The 19,406-nt window shown below is 46.4% G+C and overlaps 1 pseudogene; it reads left to right on the plus strand.

Moving 5' to 3' along the window:
• Nucleotides 1-507: 507 nt before the first annotated feature.
• Nucleotides 508-17,282, plus strand: LOC123148267 (DIMBOA UDP-glucosyltransferase BX9-like; annotated as a pseudogene).
• Nucleotides 17,283-19,406: the final 2,124 nt, after the last annotated feature.

Genomic DNA, 19,406 nt, shown 5'->3' on the forward strand with positions numbered 1-19,406 from the left:
AAGGAAGAAGATGATGCCATGAGCATTTCAGAATGTAGGCCATTTAAGAAAATTGAACGCGTATATGTTCGGTCCGGAATGGAATTGAGTATGGATTTTCTACTCTCGAGTGTACTACACCTGAGTTTATAAAAACCGAAAAAACACACGTCAAATTTGAGCCGAAAATCCACGAGCTGAGATTGACCAAGAGCAATGGACACAACTACCACTGCCCAAGAAGCATCCAACGGTGGCGGTGACGGCCGGCGGCCGCATGCGCGCGCACGCCGGATATTGATGTTCCCGCTGCTATTCCAGGGCCAAATCAACCTGATGCTGTAGCTCGCCGACGTGCTCCATGGCCGCGGCCTGGCCGTCACCATCCTCCACTACACCGGGTTCGACAACACGCTGGACCCCGCGCTCCGCCTGGAGTTTGGTTTCGTCGCCGTACCCGACGGCAGCCCCGCTGATGTCGTGGCCTCAGGGAACGTAGTGTCTATGATCATCGCCATTAACACAGCCATGGAGGCGTCTGTGGCCTTCCGCGACGTCCTTGCGGTGGAATCGGTGCTTGCTGGCGAGGGGAAGCCCCGCGCCGCGTGCCTGTTCATCAACTCCAACCTCTTCGGCGTGCAGAAGGCGGTCAAGGAGCTCGGGCTGCCGACGATAGCGCTTCGGACCGGCAGTGCAGCCTACTTCAACTGCTTCCTTGCCTATCCCATGCTCCACCTAAACGGCTATCTGCCCGCCGAAGGTCAGTTACCCCTTTTTTTTAGGAAAACAACTTATATTACTTAGAAGTAGTCAGGGATCTCATCCGCAAGCACACTTATAATACAATCAGGCGGAGCATGCCGCCATTCCACACACACTCCATCACCTACAGCTAACCTAGCTAAGGTATGAGCAGCTTTATTTGCAGTCCTTCTTCTCAAGGAGATCTTGCAACCATGCCAACCTTGCATAAGCCTCTTAATATCCTCGACTAACACTGGTAGAAAAAGGGCCAGTTGTCCTGGTTCGTAAGGGCCTTTAGTCCCGGTTCCTGAACCGGGACTAAAGTGTCGGTACTAATGCCCTGTCCCTTTAGTCCCGGTTCAATCCAGAACCGGGACTGATGGGCCTCCACGTGGCCTGTGCGCGGAGCCCAGGCAGGAGACCCTTTGGTCCCGGTTGGTGGCACCAACCGGGACCAATAGGCATCCACGCGTCAGCATTTCTGTGGCTGGGGTTTTTGTTTTTTTTAAGGGGGGGGGGGGTTGGGGGTTTTGGGGGGTTAATTTAGGTGTTTCATATATTGTGTTAGCTAGCTATAATTAATAGAGAGAAGTGTCCTCTCTTATGTCCGTGCTTGGTCGACGCTACGTACTATACATACGTATAGAGAGGACTAGACACGCTAGCTAGCTAGTAAGCAAACGAAGGAAACAGAAGATCGTCATGAACATATATGCATACAGAGAGAAGTGATATCGACCACCTCTCCTTCTCCGAGAGATTGGTCGAACAACAAGTTCTCGTATATCTATCCGACACTACCGGCTACATATATACAATAATTATCTCTTACAAATATAATCATACGGACTCATGGTCCACATAGTATTCTCCGTCTTCAGCGATCACGTGGTCAAGAAAGAATGCCGCCAATTCCTCTTGAATTGCTCGCATGCGAGCTGGTGCTAGGAGTTCATCCCGCTTCCGAAACATCTAATTTGAAGAAGGGGGTCAATACATATATATATATATATGAAATGAATGAAACTCAACACAAATGATGGTAATAAAATAAAATTGTGAATGTTGTTATTTACGTACTTCATATTGTTCGTCAGAGTACCCGCCCCGCTCACAGGTCGTGTGGCGGATGGACTCGCAGACGTAGTATCCACAGAAATCATTCCCTTGTTCCTGCCACAACCACTTTACAAGAAATAGAGGTCAATCAAACTGATAAGCAAGAATGCTAAATGGTATTGATGAAACTAGCGCTTGAATCACTAGGAGATGCGCGGAACATGCTACTATAGTACTTACTTTCGGGTGTCTAAATTCCAGCTCCTTCGGCAGTCCCGGAACTTTTCTGGTGAATTTTCTCCAAACCCTGCCGGACAAAGAAAACAATTACTTGATATCAGGAAATGAACAAAGTTGCTGATATGGTGGATAATGATCGATTTAACTTACTTCTTGAGGATTTCAGTCATGTCCGCATACTCCTGGGGATCTTTTCGTTTAGAGTCCAAGACGGTTACTACTCCCTGCTCAAGCCTAATCTCTAGGAGAATATAGTGGAAACTGCACACGCATGCATAACTCATCAATTACATTACTATAACCTGGACTAATATATAAGGGAAACCGAATATGCACAAGACAGTAACACTCACTTGAAGTTGTAAGGAAAGAGTATTATATCTTTGTTTTCATTTTTTTTGAATGATCGTAGCAAGTTGGCCTCGGTATCTTCGGGACGATGTTCAACCTCAGTTGCATCTATGAGATATGTGTTAACGAACCCAATATCACCGATTTGTCTTTTCTTCAATTCGGCGATCTTCAATCTGCATAATATAGTGAGGATAATTATAAATACATGCAATGAAAGAGATGAGCTATATAGAGAGACTTAATGACAGAAGTAGTAGTACTTACAGACAGTAGCAGGTGATCGTTGTTTTATCGAGGGCCAATTGATTGAAAAACTGATAGAACTCCTCAAATGGAATAGGCAACAGTTCAATTCCAACGAGGTCATGCTCCGGTTTAACTCTCGCATACAAAGTACTCCTCCCCCCAGACTCTCTGCAGATTTTCAAGTACCAATCATGTAATCTTCGCATCATCGTTGTTAAAGATTTTTCATCTTTGACGAGAGGCTTCCCGTACTCGTATCTGTGTATCTGCACCTCCATGGGATCATAATGTACATCGTCGGGCAGGTAATCGTCAACATTGCCATAACCGGGCACCATCCTCGGATCGACGATGTCGCTAGGCACCTTGAGCGGGGGGCACGATTGCTTCGCTTGTTCGCCGAGCTGGGCAATTTGTTTCCCAGCTGCTCGTCGTTCTTTCAGCCTTTGATCACTGACTGTACTTCCCGACCGCTCCGCTTCGGCCCATGTCTTTGCAATAATGCGCTCATAGTTGCCTTTCGGCGGAGACTTGGGTGGTTTTGCCAGGGCAGCCAGAGTGCGCTTCACTTTCACCGGATCTACCTTCTCCTCCGGAGGTGGATGTCTCTTTGCTTTCAACCCTTGAAACCAGTCATCCACTTCGGTTCGCGCGATCTTCGCGTTCTCCTCCGGGGTCCTCTCGTATGGTAACTTCTGTGGACTCTTCAGAGAAGGACCGAATCTGTATGTCCTCCCGCCTCTGGTTGTACTGCTAGACGCCGGCCGAGCAGACGAAGCGGTTGTCTTCTTTACTTGCTTACGAGGCGGAGGAGAAGGACTACGACGCGCCGGAGCAGCTGCTGGAGCGGCGGCGGGTCTCTTCCGCCCTTGCTGACGAGGCGGAGAAGGAGGAGGCTGGCTGCTCGGGCGCGCCGGCGCAGGCGGAGTGCCGCCACGCGCCGGAGAAGGAGCCGGCCGAGGGCCCTGATCGTCACTCGCCGGAGGAGGAGGCGGTGGAGGAGGCGGAGTGCCCTGACTCGCCGGAGGAGGAGGAGGAGGCGGAGGCGTCCAGTTCGGAAGGTTGATGAGCTCCTTCCGCCATAGGCATGGAGTCTTCAGAGCAGACCCCAGCCGAGTCTCCCCTTCACCGGTAGGGTGGTCAAGCTGGAGGTCCTCAAATCCCTCCGTTATTTCATCCACCATCACCCTAGCATATCCTTCTGGAATCGGCCGGCAGTGAAAAGTTGCGCCGGGTTCAGTAGGATAAACAGAGCCAACAGCCGCCTTGACCTTCAAATTCATCCATTGCGTCATAAGGTGGCAATTTTGAGACTCCGTGATAGCATCCACGGGATAGCTGGCAGGAGCCGTCAAGGCATGCTCCGGCTGAAGCAGCTCGGTGGAAGCCACGCTGCTTCTGCGCTGAGATGGCGGGGTAGCTTCGGGGGAAGCTTCGGCAGTACGTTTGCTGCGATTTGCTTCTCGTTCCTCTATCGCGTCTACCCTTGCTTGCAGCGCCTGCATTTGGGTCTGCTGCACTTTTTTCCTCCTCTCATGGGATTTGTAACCGCCTGCGTCCGGAAACCCAACCTTCCACGGAATGGAGCCTGGCGTGCCTCGTGTCCGTCCAGGGTGCTCAGGATTCCCGAGGGCCATTGTGAGCTCGTCGTTCTCTCTGTCTGGAAAGAACTTCCCTTGCTGCGCTGCTTCGATATACTGCTTAAGCTTCCTGACTGGTATGTCCATTTGATCGTTCGTCCAAATGCACTTCCCTGTTACAGGGTCCAAGGTTCCGCCAGCCCCGAAGAACCAAGTCCGGCAACGGTCTGGCCAGCTAATTGTCTCTGGTTCGATCCCTTTATCAACCAGATCATTCTCAGTCTTGGCCCACTTAGGCCGGGCTACGAGGTAGCCACCTGACCCCGTGCGATGGTGAAGCTTCTTCTTCGCAGCATTTTGCTTGTTTGTCGCCGACATCTTCTTACTCTTTTCCGATGTCTTGTGGGCCACAAATGCGGGCCAGTGATCTCTGATCTTCTCATATCTGCCCTTGAATTCTGGTGTCTCATTATTTTCGACAAACTTATTCAGCTCTTTCTTCCACCTCCTGAATAGTTCTGCCATCCTCTTAAGAGCAAAAGACTTGATTAATTGCTCTTTAACTGGGTTCTCTGGATTATCCTCTGGCGGTAGGGTGAAATTTGACTTCAGCTCAGTCCAAAGATCATTTTTCTGCATATCATTGACATAAGACACCTCAGGGTCTTCTGTAGCCGGCTTAAACCATTGCTGGATGCTTATCGGGATCTTGTCCCTAACCAGAACCCCGCACTGAGCAACAAATGCGTTCTTTGTTCGGATGGGTTCAATCGGTTGGCCGTCGGGCGCGATTGCTATGATCTCAAACTTTTCATCCGAGCTCAACTTTTTCTTCGGGCCTCGTCTCTTTACCGAAGTTGTGCTCGATCCGGAGGGCTAGAAAAAAGAACAAAGACTTAATTAATATGTGTACATACCAAAACAATGAATGCATCAATCAGCTAGTCAGCACAGGCTTAACTAATATATATACCTGGCCGGACTCGGTTCGGTCACCGGAGCCGTCATCACGGTCTCCTTCTTGCACCGGCATTGGGTCACCGGAGCCGTCCTCATGTTCTTCTTCTTGCACCGGCATTAGGTCACCGTAGCCAGCTTCTTCACCCTCTCCTTCCAGACCATCGGTGTCGTTGAGAAACAACGAGACGGCATCACTTCCTTCTGCGATTATGTCCCTCAACAACGCTTCTTTTGCTTCGTCTCGGGCGGTGTCCATAGTTTCTACAAATATTTACAACATGGCAATTATTATTCAAACATGACAGATGGATATATTAGTGCCAAACGTAGAACTAGCTACCTAATCATAGTAAGGAATCATATATATTAATTAGTGGCCTCGTCGCTGCTTCTCTAGGGTTTGGGTGGCCTCGACAACGCTTCAAGGGTTTGGGGTGGCCTCGAGAACGCTTCAAGGAGGGGGTAATATCGACCCCCCCCCCACGTGTTGAAGCTATCGGGAGGGGGTATATATCGACAACGACGACACTACATCTATATGTCCCTCGACGACCCTCGTTCCCGATAAAAAAAGAGGAAGAAGAAGAAAAAAAAGAGGAGAAGAAAGAATAGAGGAGAAGAACTCCTCTATTCTTTCTTCTCCTCTTTTTTTCTTCTTCCTCTTCTTTTTTTATCCTCTTCTTCCTCTCATGTTCGAGAGGATCGCCGAGGGGTCGGGAGGTTGCCTAGTGTCAAAGGATTCAACAAAACCATGTCTTCATCATTAGGCGAAAGTAACAGGTGCATGATGGTACGAAGCTCTCCAAAGTTATTTTGGAACGGAGTCCTAGATAGGATAATTCGCTTTTTGGTACAAAGTTCAGCAAGAACCTTCCAAATATCGTTATTTGGAAGGCCTTTGCTGAAATTCATACAAAAAGGCAAATTATCCTATCCGGGACACCATTCCAAAATAACTTTGGAGGACTTCGTCATGCCCTGGTTACTTCCGGCTAATGATGAAGCCATGGATTTCTTCAATACTTTGACACTAGGAAATCTCTCTCTCGACCCCTCGGCGATCCTCGACCCCTCGAACCCTCGACGACCCTGGAACCCTCGACCCCTCGGTGATCCTCTTCTTCCTCTCATGTTCGAGAGGATCGCCGAGGGGTCGGGAGGTTGCCTAGTGTCAAAGGATTCAACAAAACCATGTCTTCATCATTAGGCGAAAGTAACAGGTGCATGATGGTACGAAGCTCTCCAAAGTTATTTTGGAACGGAGTCCTAGATAGGATAATTCGCTTTTTGGTACAAAGTTCAGCAAGAACCTTCCAAATATCGTTATTTGGAAGGCCTTTGCTGAAATTCATACAAAAAGGCAAATTATCCTATCCGGGACACCATTCCAAAATAACTTTGGAGGACTTCGTCATGCCCTGGTTACTTCCGGCTAATGATGAAGCCATGGATTTCTTCAATACTTTGACACTAGGAAATCTCTCTCTCGACCCCTCGGCGATCCTCGACCCCTCGAACCCTCGACGACCCTGGAACCCTCGACCCCTCGGCGATCCTCTTCTTCCTCTCATGTTCGAGAGGATCGCCGAGGGGTCGGGAGGTTGCCTAGTGTCAAAGGATTCAACAAAACCATGTCTTCATCATTAGGCGAAAGTAACAGGTGCATGATGGTACGAAGCTCTCCAAAGTTATTTTGGAACGGAGTCCTAGATAGGATAATTCGCTTTTTGGTACAAAGTTCAGCAAGAACCTTCCAAATATCGTTATTTGGAAGGCCTTTGCTGAAATTCATACAAAAAGGCAAATTATCCTATCCGGAACACCATTCCAAAATAACTTTGGAGGACTTTGTCATGCCCTGGTTACTTCCGGCTAATGATGAAGCCATGGATTTCTTCAATACTTTGACACTAGGAAACCTCTCTCGACCCCTCGGCGATCCTCGACCCCTCGAACCCTCGACGACCCTGGAACCCTCGACCCCTAGTAGACCCTGGAACCCTCGACCCTCGATCCCTCGACCCTCTACCCTAGTTCCCGACTCTCGACCCCTCGGCGATCCTCGACACCCTCGTTCCCGGTAAAAATTAAGAAGAAGAAGAAGAAGAAGAAAAGAGGAGAAGAAGAAAGGAATAGCTAGAGGAGAAGATCGAAGAAAAAAAAGAAGAAAAAAAGAAGAGGAGAAGAAGAAAGGAATAGTGGAGAAGAAGAAAAATAGAATATATTCTATTTTCTCTTCTTCTCCACTATTCCTTTCTTCTTCTCCTCTTCTTTTTCTTCTTTTTTCTTCTTCTTATTTATTTCTCCTCTTCTTCCTCTCCTCTTCTTCTTTCTAAGTCATGCTTATATACACAGAGTATTGGTCCTGGTTCGTACCCCTCTCGACCCCTCGTCCCTCTCTCGACCCCTTGACGACCCTCGTCCCTGATAACATTTTTTTCTCCCCTCGACCCCTCTCGACCTCTCGTCCCCCTCTCGACCCCTCATCATCATCTATCACCCCCCCTCGTTTTCTTTAGCATATATCCATGAACCAAAAAATAATTCATATATAGAAAAAATGCTATATGAACATACATACATATGAGCATATACATAGCCAAATCCATATATAGAGAGCATATACATACATACGTACATACATATGAGCATATACATACATACATAGCCAAATCCAAGTACATATGAGCATATACATACACATATGAAAATTTTTATCACACACAGAGAGCAGCGGCAGCGGCGGCGATGGTCAGAGCGACAGGGATCGATGGGAAGGGGCGGGGAGCTCACTGGGGGCACGGCGGGGAGGAGGCCGGGGACGGGGAGGAGGCTGGCGACGGCGCGGGGGAGGCCAGCGACGCGGCGCGGGGCGACAGGGAGGGGGGCGGAGATGGCGCACGCAACGACGAGGAGGAGGCCGGCGATGGCGCACGCAGCGACGGGGAGAAGGCCTGCGGCGGCGCGGGGCGACAGTTACGGGGAGCGGGCGACGACGGGCTCGGGGCGGCGACAACGATGACGAACGGCCTGGCGGCGTCGGGGGCGAATGGGAGCGGTTGGCGAAATTTTCACAAGTGCTACCTTATATACCCAGAGCAATGGTCCCGGTTCGTGGCACGAACCGTGACCAATGCACACCTATGGTCCTGGTTCGTGCCACCAACCGGGACCATAAGTCTCTTTTCAGCAGCCAAAAGGGCGGGAAGCAGAAGCCTATGGTCCCGGTTGGTGGCACCAACCAGGACTAAAGGGGGGCATTGGTCCCGATTTGTGCCACGAACCGTGAATAATGCCCCCTTTAGTCCCGGTTGGTGCCACCAACCGGGACCAATGGCCTTGTGCTGCCCCGCGCCCAAAAGTTTAGTCCCACCTCGCTAGTTGAGAGGGCTCGGGAGTGGTTTATAAGCGCTGCTGCGCCCACCCTCCCGAGCTCCTCTCAACTGCAGGCTTTCGGGCTTAATCTGTCACTGCAATGCCTGTGGGCCTACTGGGCCTGCTGCGGGCCTGAATCCTGGCCCATGGTAGGGTTTCTAGTCGTATTCAGGCCGTGGTGGCCCAGTAGGTGGCATTTTTTTTGTTTTTTGTTGCTTTATTTATTTTTCTTTTGTTTTTTGCTTTATTTTTAATTCTTTATGCTTTTAGTTTTAGAAAAATTATAAACTTTTTGTTAATGCCATTAGTTTTCAAATTTGAAAACACTTTTTTGGTTTTTTTGTTTTCTTTGTTGCTTTATTTATTTTATTTTGTGATTAACTTTACTATAAAAATAGTTTTTTCCTGTTTTTTTGATTTTTTTTTGCATTATTTATTTTCTTTTGTTTTTTGCTTTAATTTTTAATTCTGTTTGCTTTTAGGTTAGCAAAATTACAAACTTTCTGTTAGTGCCATTAGTTTTAGAAAAATTATAAACTTTCTGTTAGTGCCATTAGTTTTCAAATTTGAAAACACTTTTTTAGTTTTCTTGTTTTCTTTGTTGCTTTATTTATTTTATTTTGTGATTAACTTTACTATAAAAATAGTTTTTTCCTGTTTTTTTGAATTTTTTTTTGCATTATTTATTTTCTTTTGTTTTTTGCTTTAATTTTTAATTCTGTTTGCTTTTAGGTTAGCAAAATTACAAACTTTCTGTTAGTGCCATTAGTTTTAGAAAAATTATAAACTTTCTGTTAGTGCCATTAGTTTTCAAATTTGAAAACACTTTTTTAGTTTTCTTGTTTTCTTTGTTGCTTTATTTATTTTATTTTGTGATTAACTTTACTATAAAATAGTTTTTTCCTGTTTTTTTTTTATTTGCATTATTTATTTTCTTTTGTTTTTTGCTTTAATTTTTAATTCTGTTTGCTTTTAGGTTAGCAAAATTATTGACTTTCTGTTAGTGCCATTAGTTTTAGAAAAATTATAAACTTTCTGTTAGTGCCACTAGTTTTCAAATTTGAAAACACTTTTTTAGTTTTTTTGTTTTCTTTGTTGCTTTATTTATTTTATTTTGTGATTAACTTTACTATAAAAATAGTTTTTTCCTATTTTTTTATTTGTTTTTTGCATTATTTATTTTCTTTTGTTTTTTGCTTTAATTTTTAATTCTATTTGCTTTTAGGTTAGCAAAATTATAAACTTTTTGTTAGTGCCATTAGTTTAAAAAAATTATAAACTTTCTGTTAGTGCCATTAGTTTTCAAATTTGAATAGTTAAAATTTGAATTCTTTGAAAATTGTTTGAATCACAAGTTTGTGATTAACTTACTAAAAAATGAGAATAGATGCGCTTATAGAGAAAACTTGATGCACTTCGTGTACAAAATGGACAATCACTTTCAAATGAACTCTGAAAAAGTTGAAAGTTGGGATGGTATCATAATTTCACCCACATAGTATGTGCATGTACAAAACGGACAATGATAGCATGTTCGTGTGTTACAAAGTTGGCATGGTATCATCATAATAGTTGCGGGAGAAAGTCTTCACTTTTTCTTCGCTCGTGTCATTTGCTTATTGCGCCGTAACCATGGATAATCTTCGTTGTTTATCAGGATGCTTGGGTCAGCCTTGACATTGAAGGGAGGAATTTCATGAAACTTTTCATAATCTTCAGACATGTCTGTCTTGCCGTCCACTCCCAGGATGTCCCTTTTTCCTGAAAGAATTATGTGGCGCTTTGGCTCATCGTATGATGTATTCGCTTCCTTATGTTTTCTTTTTCTCGGTTTGGTAGAAATGTCCTTCACATAGATAACCTGTGCCACATCATTGGCTAGGACGAACGGTTCGTCAGTGTACCCAAGATTTTTCAGATCCACTGTTGTCATTTCGTACTGTGGGTCTACCTGTACCCCGCCGCCTAACAGATTGACCCATTTGCACTTAAACAAAGGGACCTTAAAATCAGGTCCGTAGTCAAGTTCCCATATGTCCACTATGTAACCATAATATGTGTCCTTCCGCTCTCGGTTACTGCATCAAAGCGGACACCGCTGTTTTGGTTGGTGCTCTTTTGATCTTGGGCGATCATGTAAAATGTATTCCCATTTATCTCGTATCCTTTGTAAGTCAATACAGTCAAAGATGGTCCCCTGGACAACAAGTACAACTCATCACAAACAGTGTTGTCACCTCTGAGACGTGTTTCCAACCAACTGCTAAAAGTCCTGATGTGTTGACATGTAATCCAGTCGTCGCACTGCTCCGGGTGTTTGGAGCACAGACTGTTCTTGTGATCATCGACATACGGGGTCACCAAGGTAGAGTTCTGTAGAACTGTGTAGTGTGCTTGAGACCAAGAATATCCGTCCCTGCATATTATTGAGTCTCTTCCAAGAGTGCCTTTTCCAGTCAGTCTCCCCTCATACCGCGATTTAGGGAGACCTATCTTCTTAAGGCCAGGAATGAAGTCAACACAAAACCCGATAACATCCTCTGTTTGATGGCCCATGGAGATGCTTCCTTCTGGCCTAGCGCGGTTACGGACATATTTCTTTAGGACTCCCATGAACCTCTCAAAGGGGAACATATTGTGTAGAAATACGGGCCCCAGGATGACAATCTCGTCGACTAGATGAACTAGGACGTGCGTCATGATATTGAAGAAGGATGGTGGGAACACAAGCTCGAAACTGACAAGACATTGCGCCACATCACTCCTTAGCCTTGGTACGATTTCTGGATCGATCACCTTCTGAGAGATTGCATTGAGGAATGCACATAGCTTCACAATGGCTAATCGGACGTTTTCCGGTAGAAGCCCCCTCAATGCAACCGGAAGCAGTTGCGTCATAATCACGTGGCAGTCATGAGACTTTAGGTTCTGAAACTTTTTCTCTGGCATATTTATTATTCCCTTTATATTCGACGAGAAGCCAGTCGTGACCTTCATACTGAGCAGGCATTCAAAGAAGATTTCTTTCTCTTCTTTCGTAAGAGCGTAGCTGGCACGACCTTTATACTGCTTCGGAGGCATGCCGTCTTTTTCGTGCAAACGTTGCAGGTCCTCCCGTGCCTCAGGTGTATCTTTTGTCTTCCCATACACGCCCAAGAAGCCTAGCAGGTTCACGCAAAGGTTCTTCGTCACGTGCATCACGTCGATTGAGGAGCGAACCTCTAGGTCTTTCCAGTAGGGTAGGTCCCAAAATATAGATTTCTTCTTCCACATGGGTGCGTGTCCCTCAGCGTCATTCAGAACAGCTAGTCCACCGGGACCCTTTCCAAAGATTACGTAGTGTAAATCATTGACCATAGCAAGCACGTGATCACCGGTGCGCATGGCGGGCTTCTTCCGGTGATCTGCCTCGCCTTTGAAATGCTTGCCTTTCTTTCGACATTGATGGTTGGTCGGAAGAAATCGACGATGGCCCAGGTACACATTCTTCCTGCATTTGTCCAGGTATATACTTTCAGTGTCATCTAAACAGTGCGTGCATGCGTGGTATCCTTTGTTTGTCTGTCCTAAAAGGTTACTGAGAGCGGGCCAATCGTTGATGGTCACCAACAGGAATGCCTTAAGGTTAAATTCCTCCTGTCTGTGCTCATCCCATGTACGTACACCGTTTTCATTCCACAGCTGTAAAAGTTCTTCAACTAATGGCCTTAGGTACACATCAATTTCGTTGCCGGGTTGCTTAGGGCCTTGGATGAGAACTGGCATCATAATGAACTTCCGCTTCATGCACATCCAAGGAGGAAGGTTATACATATATAGAGTCACGGGCCAGGTGCTGTGATTGCTGCTCTGCTCCCTGAAAGGATTAATGCCATCCGCGCTTAAAGCAAACAATACATTCCTTGGGTCCTTTGCAAACTCATCCCAGTACTTTCTCTCGATTTTTCTCCATTGCGACTGTCAGCGGGTGCTATCAACTTCCCATCTTTCTTTCGGTTCTCACTGTGCCATCGCATCAACTTTGCATGCTCTTCGTTTTTGAACAGACGTTTCAACCGTGGTATTATAGGAGCATACCACATCACCTTCACAGGAACCCTCTTCCTGGGGGGCTCGCCGTCAACATCACCAGGGTCATCTCGTCTGATCTTATACCGCAATGCACCGCATATCGGGCATGTGTTCAGATCCTTGTATGCACCGCGGTAGAGGATGCAGTCATTAGGGAATGCATGTATCTTCTTCACCTCCAATCCTAGAGGGCATACGACCTTCTTTGTTGCGTATGTACTGTCGGGCAATTCGTTATCCTTTGGAAGCTTCTTCTTCAATATTTTCAGCAGCTTCTCAAATCCTCTGTCAGCCACAGCATTCTCTGCCTTCCACTGCAGCAATTCTAGTACGGTACCGAGCTTTGTGTTGCCATCTTCGCAATTGGGGTATAACCCTTTTTTGTGATCCTCTAACATGCGATCGAACTTCAGCTTCTCCTTTTGACTTTCGCATTGCGTCCTTGCATCGACAATGACCCGGCGGAGATCATCATCATTGGGCACATCGTCTGGTTCCTCTTGATCTTCACCAGCTTCACCCGTTGCAGCATCATTGGGCACATCGTCTGGTTCCTCTTGATCTTCACCAGCTCCCCCAGTTGCAGCATCACCGTATTCAGGGGGCACATAGTTGTCATCGTAGTCTTCTTCTTCGCCGTCTTCCATCATAACCCCTACTTCTCCGTGCCTTGTCCAAACATTATAGTGTGGCATGAAATCCTTGTAAAGCAGGTGGGAGTGAAGGATTTTCCGGTTAGAGTAAGACCTCGTATTCCCACATTCAGTGCATGGACAACACATAAAACCATTCTGCTTGTTTGCCTCAGCCGCATCGAGAAACTCATGCACGCCCTTAATGTACTCGCGGGTGTGTCTGTCACCGTACATCCATTGCCGGTTCATCTGCGTGCATTATATATAATTAAGTGTCCAAATTAATAGAAGTTCATCATCACATTAAAACCAAAGTGCATACATAGTTCTCATCTAACAACATATAGCTCTCCAGAGCATCTAATTAATTAAATCATACATTGAAACTATGTAAAACATTTCAATGCGAAAACAAATGCGATCATAATCGCAACCAAGGTAACAATTGATCCAACGGCATAATGATACCAAGCCTCGGTATGAATGGCATATTTTCTAATCTTTCTAATCTTCAAGCGCATTTCATCCATCTTGATCTTGTGATCATCGACGACATCCGCAACATGCAACTCCAATATCATCTTCTCCTCCTCAATTTTTTTTATTTTTTCCTTCAACAAATTGTTTTCTTCTTCAACTAAATTTAACCTCTCGACAATAGGGTCGGTTGGCATTTCCGATTCACATACATCCTAGATAAATAAAATCTATGTCACGTTGGTCGGCATAATTTTCATAAACAATAAATGAACCAATAGTTATAAAGATAATATACATACCACATCTGAATCATAGACAGGACGAGGGCCGACGGGGGCGGATACCAAAACCATCGCCTATATAAGATGCAATAATAAATGTAAGAAAATGATACAAGTATCTATCTAAACATACAAGTAAGAATATTTTTCCTTTCAGAAAGAAGATAAGAACAAGAGGCTCACCACGGTGGTGTCGGTGATGAGATCGACGCGGGTGATCGACGGCGGTGAAGACAGGGACGGGGCGTGACGGACCGCTAAATCTAGACAAATCTCGAGGAAAATGAAGCTTGGAGGTCGAGCTTCGAGAGGAGAAAGCTTAAGTAGTGTGGCTCGGGCATTCCATCGAACACCTCATGTGCATAGGAGGTGAGCTAGAGCACCACAAAGCCCTCTCCCCCTCGGCCAGAGAAAAACAGAGCACTGGGGTGCTCTGCTCGCGAGCGAGGGGTATATATAGGCACCTCATTGGTCCCGGTTGGTGACATGAGCCGGGACTAAAGGGGAGCCATTGGTCCCGGTTCAAGTCACGAAAGCCTTTGGTCCCGGTTCAAGCCACGAACCGGGACCAATGGTGGTGGGCCAGGAGCGAGGCCCATTGGTCCCGGTTCATCCCACCAACCAGGACCAAAAGGTCCAGATGAACCGGGACCAATGGCCCACATGGCCCGGCCGGCCCCCTAGGCTCACGAACCGGTACCAATGCCCACATTGGTCACGGTTCTGGACTGAACCGGGACTAATGGGCTGACCCGGCCTGGATCAAAGCCCTGTTTTCTACTAGTGTAATGGGCCCATCTGAGAAAGATTTCTATTTTCTCCGTTGGTTATGCAGACCGCTTCTTTGCTATCCATCTCAATATGCAACCTCTGGACACTAAGTTCTCGCCCAAACAGTAGAGCTTTGCGGCAAGCCAACAGTTCAACCATCTCTGGCTTAGAACAATTAGGGAAAAGATGGGCTAGGGCGCCCCAAAAAGCACCACGTTGGTCGCGGAGGACCACCCCTCCTCCATTACCCGTAGAACTTGACACCGCACCATCCACATTTGCCTTTATCCATTCATTCTCTGGCGGAATCCACTTCTCTGATGGTGGCTTATTAACAGTTCGAGCCTTTACTGCACCGCTTCGCTCCACTCGTCCATGAAACGTGACACTGAATCAGCAACAATTAAAAGGTCAGTTACTCCTACTCGGTACTAAACACAATTCTCCGGACATGGACTTTTTTTATCTCAGCTCACATGCACCTTAGTAAAAAGTAAACTCAAAATTATAGTACAAAAAATTCAAAAACTTCTGATTTTTTTTTTGATAAACATTGATGAATTCTTCACCCCCTATAAAATTTTGTGATGAAATAGCAGAGGTCTGAGCAAAAAAAAGAATCTTCAAAAAGGCTATTGTTGGAAGCAGAGCATCAATTTTGTTTTTTTATCCGGACCTCCACCAATGCCATTTCATTGCAAAATTTTGTATGCACTTGGAACATTCATCAATGTTTATAAAAAAAAATCCTGAACCTTTTGAATTATTTTACTATTTTTTAAATTTTACTGTTCACCAGGAAGGATATGAGCACAGGATCAAAAGAGTACTTACCCAATTCTCGTGGCTAATGTCCATTTATTTTAGGTTGATTCCCTCTGGGTCCTTAAAAACATACTAGAAAAAGTAATTAATTACTCAAGATGTGTTGTGAATGCTTAAATATATGTAAAATGTAGCCATAAAAAGTGTATCTCTTTTTCTTATGATCAACATGTGAATTTTAAGATTTTTTGAGTTTTGTCAATCATCAGACCCACAACGTCTTTAAAAGGTGTTTTAATGTAGGAATCCTACTTGTACGTGAAAGTTCTTTAAAAGGTGTTCTAAATATAAAACAGTTTCATAGTTTGAATTAAACTGCCACAACGTCTTATATTTAGGGACAGAGGGAGTATGTGCTACTCCCTCATCTCCAAAAGTAATGGTCATACGTGTTCTCTCAAGTCAAAAGGTGTAATGTTTGATCAAAGTTTGTAAAAAAAATATTAACAATTACAATATAATGACTTGAGATAAAATTTATAGACTTCCTTTTGCCCATAAGTCCCGAATGTTTGGGATTTGCCCATGGCAAATCAACCTTTTTGTGAGCATGGCAATTCCATCCTTAGTTTGTTCTCTCCCAGGAAATTATTGTTTTTGTCAACAAACATACCATCCTCGCGTCAACGAAAGTTGTCATTAAAGACATTCGATTAGTCATCATTTCCGTTCCTTTGAAAGATGGAGGGAGTATTTTATTACGATTGCAACCATTTCAATATTGTTTAGTTTTGATAAAAAAAATAGCATATCACTGCTAGTTTTAATTTACCCATGTTTCATAATGGCAACTCGACACGCTGGTGAAGGAGCTTCCTCCGCTGGGCATGAGGGGCCTCTTCCTCTCGAGTAGCGATGACCATGGGATGCTATCCAAATTTCTAGCTAGAGCAACCCATGCAGCAAGGTGCTACTCCGCCCTCGTACTCAACATATTCGAGGCACTAGAAACTTATGAGCTTCAGAAAATCCGCGACGAGATAGGCACCGCCATGGTACTCGTGACCGGCCCTCTCCGCGGGCTCTCCTCTAAGACCGAGGGCACTGCAGGGAGGAGCGGCAGTGTGCTTATGCACGAGGATCGCACCTGCATCAAGTGGCTGGACACGCAGGCCACAGGGTCCGTGTTGTACATGAGCGCTGGGAGCCTGGCGTGCATGGACTCTGGCGAGCTCTCGGAGGTGGTGTGGGGGTTGGCCAACAACGGCCAACCGTTCCTATGGGTCATTTGGCAGGACCTTGTCACAGGATCAGTCGGACCATGTCTACCCAAAGGGTTCAATGATGCAGTGGAGGGCAGGGGCAAGGTGACCAGTCGGCCCCGCAGCAGGATGTGTTGGCCCACCATGCGGTGGGTGGGTTTTGGACCCACAACGGGTGGAACTCAACGCTCGAGAGTGTATCCGAGGGTTGCCCGATGATCTACAGGCCTCAGTTCGCGGACCAGATGATGAACGCGGGTTACGTGGATGTGGTGTGGGGCATAGGATTTGAGCTCAAAGGTGAGCTGGAGAGGAACAAAATTGCGGAGACCATTCTGAAGCTTATGAAGGGGGTGAGGGGGAAGCGATGAGGGAGAGAGAGAGAGAGAGCTTAAGAAGAAAGTAGCATCATGCTTGGGGAGCGGTGGGTCTTCTCTGTTAGCCATTGATAAATTGATCGACCATATATCATCTTTGTAGTTTTTGTGGTATTTGGTTAGGCTGTGTATTTTTTGAAATCAATTGTGGAAGATCTCCTGTGCAAAAGTTGTTGTGAACTATGTGCTGTGAAAAATGATAGTCCATTGGCAAACTAGCTGAGGCACCTGTTTAATTTAATTGTTACAGCTGAATAAAAACATAAGTAATTTCATTCCACATTGTTGAGGCATATCTCTCTCGATGTGGTTTTGGTGATTGATGACAACGTGTTTGCGGACTAATCGTGTGCTTTGAGTATTTCAGAGATTCATCCTTGGCACGAGACGATTTCTTTCCCTCGGAGTGTCATACAAGACGGTGTAGCCCTTTCATTTCTCTTTCGATGGACTAGTTGCGTAGAGGGCACCATACTATCAAGAGGGGGTCCGCTGGGGTATTGCTTGGGTGGAATCAACACGTACACATCCGCTTCTCACCCTCAGAGCTCTTTTGCTTCGATGGAGAGATCTTTTCTCTCTTGTGTCTTGTCTGGGTCCCAGCGGTAGTACCGTGCAACCCAGCGGTAGTACCGCTGAGGGGTCACAAGCGGCAGTACCGCTCCGCAGCGGTAGTACCGCCGGTGACTCCGCAGCAGTACTACCGCTGGCCTGCCTGTCCCTATCGCCTCGTCTTCAGCTTCGACAAAGAGATCGTCTCTCTCTTGTCTGGGTCTCAGCGGTAGTACCGTGCTACCCAGTGGTAGTACCGCTGAGGGGTCACAAGCGGCAGTACCGCTCTGCAGCGGTAGTACCGCCGGTGACTCTGCAATTGTACTACCGCTGGCCTGTCTGGCTCCTATCGCCTCGACTCTAGGGCTCTTTTTCTCGTGTCGGGTTTTGCGGCACTAGTTGCGGCAGTAGAGGCGGTAGTACCGTTTCACAGCGGTAGTACCGCCCTTACCACCGCGGTAGTACCGCTCTGGGTCCAGGTCCCTGCTGCTCTCCTCTGCGTGGCAGTACCTCTAGCTGGAGCGGCAGTACCGCTGGCTCAGCGGTAGTACCGCCCCCCAAGTGGTACTACCGCCCTCTGCGGGGCTGGTTGGTGGGGCAACTGTTGGATTGTTGCCCCCACTATAAAAGGGGGTCCCCTTCTTCCCCGTTGACCCACCTCTTCCCACTCAAGCTCCATTAATGCTCCAAGCTCCATTTTCGCCCGATCTATCTCTCTAGCCAATCAAACTTGTTGATTTGCTCGGGAGTGGTTGAGAAGGCCCCGATCTACACTTCCACCAAGGGATTTTCGATTCCCCCACTCATCCCTAGCGGATCTTGTTACTCTTGTGTGTTTGGGCACCCTAGACGGTTGAGGTCACCACGGAGCCATAGTCCATTGTGATGAAGCTTCGTGGTATTGTTGGGTGCCTCCGATTAGGCTCTAGAGATTGCCCCAACCTTGTTTGTAAAGGTCCGGTCGCCGCCTTCAAGGGCACCAATAGTGGAATCACGGCATCTCGCATTGTGTGAGGGCGTGAGGAGAATACGGTGGCCCTTGTGGCTTCTTGGGGAGCATTGTGCCTCCACACCGCTCTAACGGAGACGTACTTCCCCTCAAAAGGAAGGAACTTCAGTAACACATCCTCGTCTTCACCGGATCCACTCTTGGTTATTTCCTACCTTTACTTGTGCAAGCTCTTTAGTGTTACTTCTCGTGCTTGCTTGTTTGTTTGTTGTTATTGTATCATATAGGTTGCTCACCTAGTTGCACATCTAGACAACCTACTTTGATGAAAAGTTTAATTTGGTAAAGAAAAGCTAAAAATTGTTAGTTGCCTTTTCACCCCCCCCCCCTCTAGTTAACCATATCGGTCCTTTAAATTGGTATCAGATCCTTGTCTCTTTATTAAGGACTTTACCGTCCGAAGAGTATGGTTGATACCGTAGACGGTGTGGAGGAACACTCCGGTGTGAATCCGATCTCGTCTACGGGCGATGGGGGAACCTCGGTCTCTCGTGAGGAGTTCAATGTGGCCTTGGAAACATTGAAAACCTCCATGGCGACCGAGCTTGAAAGCATGTTTACTAAATTCCTTGAAGGGCTTAAGCTATCCACCGCACCGTTGAAAGTGGGTAATCCCACCGACAAGGTGACGGATGCTACCTCCGATAAGGGGGAAGCTAGTAGCGA

This window comes from Triticum aestivum, chromosome 7A (genome assembly GCF_018294505.1).
Source record: "Triticum aestivum cultivar Chinese Spring chromosome 7A, IWGSC CS RefSeq v2.1, whole genome shotgun sequence".
In the NCBI taxonomy this organism is placed as follows: Eukaryota; Viridiplantae; Streptophyta; class Magnoliopsida; order Poales; family Poaceae; genus Triticum; species Triticum aestivum.